The 8,609-nt window shown below is 39.3% G+C and overlaps 1 long non-coding RNA gene across 1 annotated transcript; it reads left to right on the top strand.

Annotated features, from left to right (window-relative positions):
* Positions 1-4,349: 4,349 nt before the first annotated feature.
* Positions 4,350-4,626, top strand: LOC134754761 (uncharacterized). Its single transcript, XR_010128974.1, has 2 exons — positions 4,350-4,450; positions 4,492-4,626. It is a non-coding gene; the product is annotated as an uncharacterized LOC134754761 (long non-coding RNA).
* Positions 4,627-8,609: the final 3,983 nt, after the last annotated feature.

The following is an 8,609-nucleotide window of genomic DNA, read 5'->3' as shown; positions in this document are numbered from 1 at the left end:
GCGCGAGTTTTTCGAACTACCCGCACTTGGTCTTGTTTATTAACTTGAACGTTTTGCGCACTAGGGATGTTACCGGGTCGACACACAACACTCACAATATTCGATTTTTCAACTTTTGATATTTGGTTTCGCTTACACTTAGGTACTAATGACTGGGTTCCATGTGGATGAGATCTTAAAACCTTCGTCTCGATTGAAATTTCTATGTTTCTTGATTTCAATGGCTTCACGGATTTTTCTACTATAAAACCCACGATCTGTAGAAAGTATTCTAGGGTTGTGAAGCTCAATCCAGTGGTTTGGCCCTGACTCTAGTAAATGCTCAGCAACGGCAGACTTGTTCACCTGACGGTTCTTGACAGCTGCGATAACGTCCTTCGGTGACCTCAGGTTTCCTGCAATTTTGGATAAAGGAGTGTATACCGTCTTTATAGAGTACCTCTCAAGTACTGCGCCAACCTTATCCGTTACTCCTTTCACATAAGGTAAAAATGCCGGTTGCCTGGAGACATCAGGACGCTTCACTCTTGCTTTTCGTCTGGGTTGCCACTTTCTCACCTTATACCCGTTCCACCTAAGTACCTCCTGAATATGCGACATCTCGTTCTTTAAATATTCAGGGTCACACAGATCTTGTGCTCTGTTCACCAGCGAGCTGACAACTGATTGTAAGTGTCGGGGATGGTGGTGAGAAAAACTTATTTTACGCGATTAAGTCCCGTCGTTGTAAATAATAATAGGGTCGTAGTGATCTAAAATCCGAAATTTAACATAACAATTTTTTTAATGTTATATAGTGATAGGTATGTTGACTATTACATATGTCGATTAGTAGAACATCTATAATAGATACAATTCATTTATACAAGTTACAAAGATCAAAATATACGTCAAACCTTAAAATCTAAAACACAAACGTATGCACATAAAAAGACACTAAAACTAACTAAAAAAAATAAGCACACTACTGATATACTATCCTACTATCAGCCCCATTCCGACCCCCACCCAGCCCAAAAGTGCCAAATATGCTAGCGGCATTACCGCGCTGGATGGCAAGCGATATCTGTTGGACCAAGTAGGAGCCTGAACGGGGATCGCACCCTCTGTCACGTAGACGCCGCCCCAAGTCTCTAACCAACCTCTTTGCCTCCGAACACCACGGCCCAGCCGTTTCCACCGCAACCGGAACGAAATCGTACGCTGGTTCCAGGTTTGCGTACTTTAAGCGTTTGAGCCTCGCTGCATTTTCCGCGGCTGCGCCTGCCAACCTGCTAGCAGGAGCAATATGAGTAGGCGCAAACGTACTCACGCAGGTTGCATCCCAGAGCAAGCAGCGGCCTTTGGCCCACGGGACCAGCGTTAAACCGTCCGGGCGCTTGCCGTCTGTACGGCTTAAGCCTTGAGGCTCCAGAATGCAGGGCACGTTCGCCGAGACCATGGTACGACGTATTACTTCATTGATCGCATGGTGTCTCGGGAACCGCCCCGCAGACCGGGAGCAGCTCAGTCCGTGGTGCCCATTCGCTTCCACCGTCATTCCACATATGCAGCGATGGAGCTCACACACCTTGGAGCCCAGCCGTAAGGCGACTCCCACTCTCAGGGTATATATTTATATATATTTTACATGAGCATAGAACGTTATGCAGCAAAAGATATTAGTAGGGACGGTTAATCATTTGTTAATAATTGTACAACGCATGAAATTTGTCTTTCATGACGTACGAAGTTTCAAGCCCCTAATAAGTGCTAGTTTTGGGCGTGAGATGATTAATTTTTGTCGGGATCAAACATGGCAATGCGCAGATACGAGTATAAACATGTTAGGCCTGGACGCGGGCATATTTACGTATTATAGCGAGGCGCACGGTAGCTGGCGGTGGCTAGACCACTGTCTCACAACTGAGGCGGCCTGGCGAACTGTAAATTGCGTAACTGTTGTTTAAGACGTACTGTGGTCGGATCACTTACCCCTTGCTATAGAATGTGACTTGAATTTAACGATGTATATTACTAATGATGTAAACGTACAACAAAACAGTGATCTTAAACATATTAAATGGGGTACGAGATCAGTGTCACAAATCAATGAATACGCACGTAATATGTGCTACAATAATCTTGTAGGTATAAGTGACGGTTCGAATTGTGATATTTGTTATGATGACCCGGGATTATCATGTAACAATATAAGTAGCCATAAGCTACATATAGAAAATCTTTATCGACAAATTGTAACGGGTTTGCAGTCGGCCGCCTCCGCCGCCGTGACTTCCGGTTCTCGTAGTGATGAACGGAAAAAGGCTAGAAAGGTGACAGGATGGAATCTACATGTCAAGGAGATTCACCAACTGTCCAGGGTACATTTTCAGACCTGGGTCCTTGCAGACCGCCCGTCCTCAGGTGAAGTATATGACAACATGTGTAATAGTCGTAAAATCTTCAAAAAGAATCTTAAGTATTGTCAAAACAATGAAGATAAGATTAAAATGGATATACTTGCTACATGTAAGCGTGAAAAGAACTTTGTAAAGTTTTGGAATACTTAAAAAACTGAATCCCAAAAATAGTATGCCTGTTAGTGTGGACGGTCTGCAGGAGCCCAAGCGCATAGCCGACATGTTTGCTGGTAGGTTCAAGGTCGATCCGCTACCCACAGCGCCGCGAGCCGGAACACCGGTCTCGGAAACGGAGGGTTCAGTTCGGTTTACCCCACAGGATGTCAAAAAAGCAGTTTCCCAGATGAAAAGGGGTAAATCGCCTGGGCACGATGGGCTTAGTGTGGAACACGTGCAGTATGCTGGTGATGTTATTTATGGCAAATTATGTGCATTATACTGCATGTGCGTCAAATACTCCTATCTGCCACCCAAGATGATGAAAACCGTTGTAGTACCTGTGGTTAAAAACAAAAGGGGGGACCTGGGGTCTGCCAGTAATCTCACTAGGCACAATTATCGGCAAAATTCTGGAGCGACTTATACAGCCCGCACTGGTGAGTAATTTAAATATTAATGATGCGCAGTTTTGTTTTCGTACCGGGCTCTCGACGGATGCGGCGATTCTAAGCCTAAAACATACTGTAAATTACTACGTGGACCGGGAAACATCTGTTTATACATGTTTCCTGGACCTAAGTAAAGCATTTGATCTAGTAAATTATGAAATTCTCTGGGACAAATTGCTCGATACACAGGTACCTAAACCTATCGTCGATCTGTTGAGGTACTGGTACAGGAACCAAACTAACTGCGTTAGATGGGGCGACGCGACGTCTATTAAATATAGACTAGACTGCGGTGTACATCAGGGTGGCTTGACCTCTCCGGACCTCTTCAATCTCTATGTAAATGAACTGATAGTCGAGCTTAGCAGCGCCAGGATCGGCTGTCATATCGGGGATGTTTGTCTAAACAATCTCAGCCATGCGGACGACATGGTGCTGCTGAGTCCGTCTATCAGTGGTCTTCAGACGTTACTCTCGATTTGTGAGCGGTATGCGTCGGCCCATGGTCTGAAGTATAACGTTCAGAAGACAGATGATGGTATTTAGGGCAGGCAGAGGTCCGGACAGGATACCGAAGTTGGTTCTAAATGGCTCGCCAGTGCGGGTTGTAAAAAGCTTTAAAAACCTTGGGCACATTTTGTGTAGTGATCTAAAAGGTTTTTTTTTATTATAAACTGATCGGCGATTGGCCCTAGTCACACCTGATGGAAAGTGAAGACAGGGCCTAAGATGGAGCTCACCGGTTCAGTAACAGAGAGATGGAGAGGGAAAGACGAGCCCTATCCATCCGATGTAACATGCTCGCACGCAAATTCGCAAGGTGTACGAACAGTGTCAAAGTGACGCTGTTTCGGTCATTTTGTCAGTGTTTGTACACCTGCCAACTCTGGGTAAACTTTAGTAGGAAAGCATTTTCAACTTTGCGAGTTCAGTACAATGACGCTTTTCGCATCCTACTGAGGTGAGGCATGTTCGCTGAGGCAGGGGTCCCCGACTTCTTCGCCGTCATCAGAAGTAGGATCGCAGGTTTCTGGGAGAGATTGAGAAATTCAGACAATCGCATACTTAGGACCATCTCCGAGAACCTAAACAACCCAATATTCCGTTACTGGTCTTCCGTTCATCAGAACGAGAACAAAAAGTAAGTTAAGACTGTACTTACATCGTACCTATTGTAACCTATTAATAATGCAAATGAGACTAGTCATACCTATAAGTTTAATTTTATTGTATTGTATTTTAATTTTTAGTCTTATTTTTACCTAATTTTTCTATGGACTTTTGTCTGAAATAAAGTGATTTTATTTATTTAATAACCGAAGAAAATTAAAGAAATCTGCCGAAATAATTCGTGTAGTTTTGAAAATTGGTATAGTTGTACCTTGTGGTGTCCAGATGAACATACTAAAAGTCCTCGGGGGTGGGGGGTGAGCTAAGGGTGTAGGGGGGGGGCGCCTTGGGTTGAAGGTACCTTTTTTCAGATTTTTGCTCATATCTCGAATATCTGTACGAATAGCATTATAATTACTTCGGACAAAAGATTCTACATAAAATTTTCTACAAATTAGGTTATATTTATTTTTACTCTACGATCAATACTTTAGGAGCTACAGGGTGTTTAAGTTAACAAAGAGATCTAAAATAGAGGACATAAGAAAACGTTTCTTCGTAGTTGTTCATCATAACTGAAATTTTTAGTATAGAATAAGCAAGTTAAGTCACCTGCTGATCAAAAATAAAAATAAACCGGCCAAGAGCGTGTCGGGTCATGCTCAGTGTATCAAGTGTATGGTTTCGTAGTTACCCGCCCGGCAAATATACTTTTTGCAAAAACTCAAAAATGGCTTAACCGATCAGGTTTGCTATACTTTTTCTTAAGTCTTTAATAAGCTTTACTTTCACGATTTTTTTTCATATTTTTTGGACCCATGGTTTAAAAGTTAGGCCATGGTCGAGAAGTGGGGATGAATTTTTTTTCGCTTCAACCCTATAGTGTGGGGTGTCATTGGATAGGTCTTTTAAAATGAATATGAGTCTTTTAGAACATTTTTTTGATAAACGTGATATTCCTGGAAATATCCGCTTTGAAAGAAAAAATCATGTTTGTGAGTCCCCCTCTAACTTTTGAACCACGAGTCCAAAAAATATGGAAAAAATCGTGAAAATAGAGCTTAGTAAAGAATTTCATGGAAAACTATAGCGAATCTGATCGGTTAAGCCGTTTTTGAGTTTTTGCAAAAAGTATATTTTGACGGATGGGTAATACGGAACTCTACACTGAGCATGGCCCGACATGATACTGGCCGTTTATTTTTATAATTGATCAGCAGGTGACTAAGCTTGGTTATTCTAAACTAAACATTTGAGTTATGATGAATTTAAACATCCTGTACCTCGTAAAGTATTAATCGTAAAAATGAATATGAACTAATTTGTAGAAAATTTTATGTAGAATCTTATGTCCGAAGTAATTATAATGCTATTCGTACAGATATTCGAGATATGAGCAAAAATCTGAAAAAAGGTACCTTCAACCCAACCCTACACCCTTAGCTCACCCCCCACCCCCGAGAACTTTTAGTATGTTCATCTGGACACCACAAGGTACAACTATACCAATTTTCAAAACTGCACGAATTATTTCCGCAGATCGCCCATTTTCGGCTTAATTTGACGTAGCTATAAATGAAAAAAATTGTTCTCGATATAATCTCTCTCAACACTTAGATTTTCAAGTCCACTATTTAAAAAAAATATTCGCTCCCGATGCTCTTTATTAATACAAATTTTTCAAACAGGGTGCAATCAGTTTTCGTCTATTTTAATATAATGCCCTTTTACCAAGTTTCATGTTTCTTTGTACTACATATAAACTTACATCCCCTTTTACATCCCCATAGGGGTTGAATTATTAAGAAAGTTGAAATAACTTTTTTTTGTAATATTATACAATGCCTTTCTAAGAAGTTTCAAAGCATTTGAAATGGATTCAAACTTTGAGCCCATTTTTAACCCTTTTAGGGGATGAATATTTAAAAACGCTTAAATTACTTTTCTTTTTGTTCTAATAAATAATATGCCTTTATACAAAGATTCAAGTCCCGCACTCAAATAAATGTTTGATCTCCATACAAACTTTCAACCTCCTTTTCACCACCTGGGGGGATGAATTTTCAAAAACGCTAAAATCAGTTTTCTACTCTTTTAATGATATATCTTTTTACGAAGTTTCTAATTCCTAGCTTAAAATAAAATTTGAACCCTATACAAATTTTAAACCCCTTTTGAACCCCTTTAAAAGGGTGAAGTTTTAAAATCGCTGAAATAACTTTTCTTCTATTCTAATAATATACCTTTATACAAAGATTCAAGTCCCGCACTCAATAAAATGTTTGATCTCCATACAAACTTTTAATCCCCATTTCACCACTTTGGGGGATGAATTATTATTTTATTATTGATTAGTTTTCTTGTTTTTAATATAATACATTTTTGCAAAGTTTCAAGTTCCTAGCTTATAATAAAATTTGTACCCCAAGACAAACTTTCGTCCCCTTTTTTTCATCACAAATTTCCAAAAACGTCGAAATCTTTTTTTTTTGTAAGCGGCTATTATGCCTTTAAATATAAGAAATTTCAAAGCATTTGTAATGGTTTCAAACTTTCAACTCTTTTAGGGGATGAGTTTTTAAAACGATGAAATAACTTTTCCTGTATCCTAATAATATGCCTATATACAAAGTTTTAAGTCCCGCATTTGATAAAATTTTTGATCTCCATACAAACTTTCAACCTCTTTTTCACCACCTTAGGGGATGAATTTTTTAAAAACGCTGAAATTAGTTCACTTGTTTTTTAATAACATATCTTTTACCCAAGGTTCGAACTCATAGCTTAAAATAAAACTTGAATCCCATACAAACTTTGGACCCTCATTTCATCCCTTTAGGGGATGAATTTCGAAAAACCCCTTAGTGGATACTAACGTAAAACTACCTATTGTAAAAAAATCAGCTCTCTAGGTCCAACAGTTTGGGCTGGGCGTTGATTTAAGTGAGTCAGTCAGTCAGGACTTTTACGTTTATATATATAGATTTAGTGTTCAGTAGTAGTTCAAGTCCCGGGAAAGGATATAGGATAGATTTTATCCAAAAAATCATACCTTAAGGGTGTGAAAAGGGGGGTGGACGTTTGTATGGGGAATCAATAACCGCTGAACGGGTTTAGATTAAACTCATGTTATGCATTCAGCAACCCCCCATTTATACGAAAACGATACCAAGTTTGGCCTAGTATCTTAAAAGATGTATATCAAGATAACTTCTAAGATAAAGACTTTATCTTGATATACACTACATCAAAAATCTTGGTGGCTCTAAGGACCAATCCTGCCAAAGGAAATCTTTAGTTCACGAAACGCCGTATTTCATCGGCTGCAACGGCGACTAATAATTACCTATATATGGGTAGGTACCTATTTTTTTTTTATATTAGCTCGTGTATTTTGTCTCGAAAAGCGACATAAATGCACACTGCTGGTGAGGATTAAACTAATCGTATACTGTTTTATGAAGTCTTTTCTATTTTTTGGTTACCTATTTAGATAGGTAACCAAACAGGCCTTAGGGCCTGTGACGAAAACAAAACTGTAAATTTCAAACGGCTGTAATTTTATTTCTAAGCAAGATGACGACGGCTTTCTAACCGCAGTTAAAAGTCCTATTATTATTATATATTTCAATATAAATATTTCTGGTTTTACGCCATGCGACGTTACACCGGTGAATAAAAGAGATCACTGACATTTGGTCTTTTCCAAATATCAAGAAAATTTTCAACATCCTCCGTGCTTGCTTTCGATTCGATACACTTAAAATCACCTCGAAGTTTCGTGCATTTCATAATAAATAACTAATTTAGTACGTTGTCTCTTGAACAGAGGTCTCGTAGCGGTAGACCTCTAGGAACAAGTAACCCAGCTACAGCAGCTAGGCCCATCAGAAAGATTGTTAATAGAATTTGCGCCCGCCCCTGCATGCCCGTTATATTTATCGTGAAATATTGGGGTAGAGTACATATGCGGCTAATGTGAAACGAACTATAAACAAACATAGTATATAGATTCGTACAAAAGTTTGGATAGCTAAAGTAAAAATTTGCGTTATTAATTTCTAGGCAAAGTCGAAAATCATACAATTTCCTTCGTACAAAAAGTCGCATTTTGTAATAGACGATGAGCAAAGTAAGACCACCATACGTCCTGCAGTGCCATTCTCTCGACTATTAACCTTTCGTATGCTCCTGTCAAAAATTGCTATTTAAATAGCAATCTAGACAACATCATGTTTAAGTTGAATATATATGGAGCAGATCTGCTTATAAGCATACCAAGGGTTAATGGGCTCAAACGTGTATTCAAAGAGAAGGATAAAACACCCAAAAAAACTTTGACAATTGGTGAAATAAAACTATGAAAACGGATTATATCGCGTATATTGAATTTATAATACATCCCGACGTTTCGAACTCTTTACAGCGTTCGTGGTCAACGGGTCACCCGTTATGAGTTATGAGTTATGGGTTATGAGTAACTATCGCG

The sequence above is a fragment of the Cydia strobilella genome, chromosome Z (assembly GCF_947568885.1).
Source record: "Cydia strobilella chromosome Z, ilCydStro3.1, whole genome shotgun sequence".
Lineage (NCBI taxonomy): Eukaryota > Metazoa > Arthropoda > Insecta > Lepidoptera > Tortricidae > Cydia > Cydia strobilella.
This window is presented reverse-complemented; position numbering and strand designations above follow the sequence as displayed.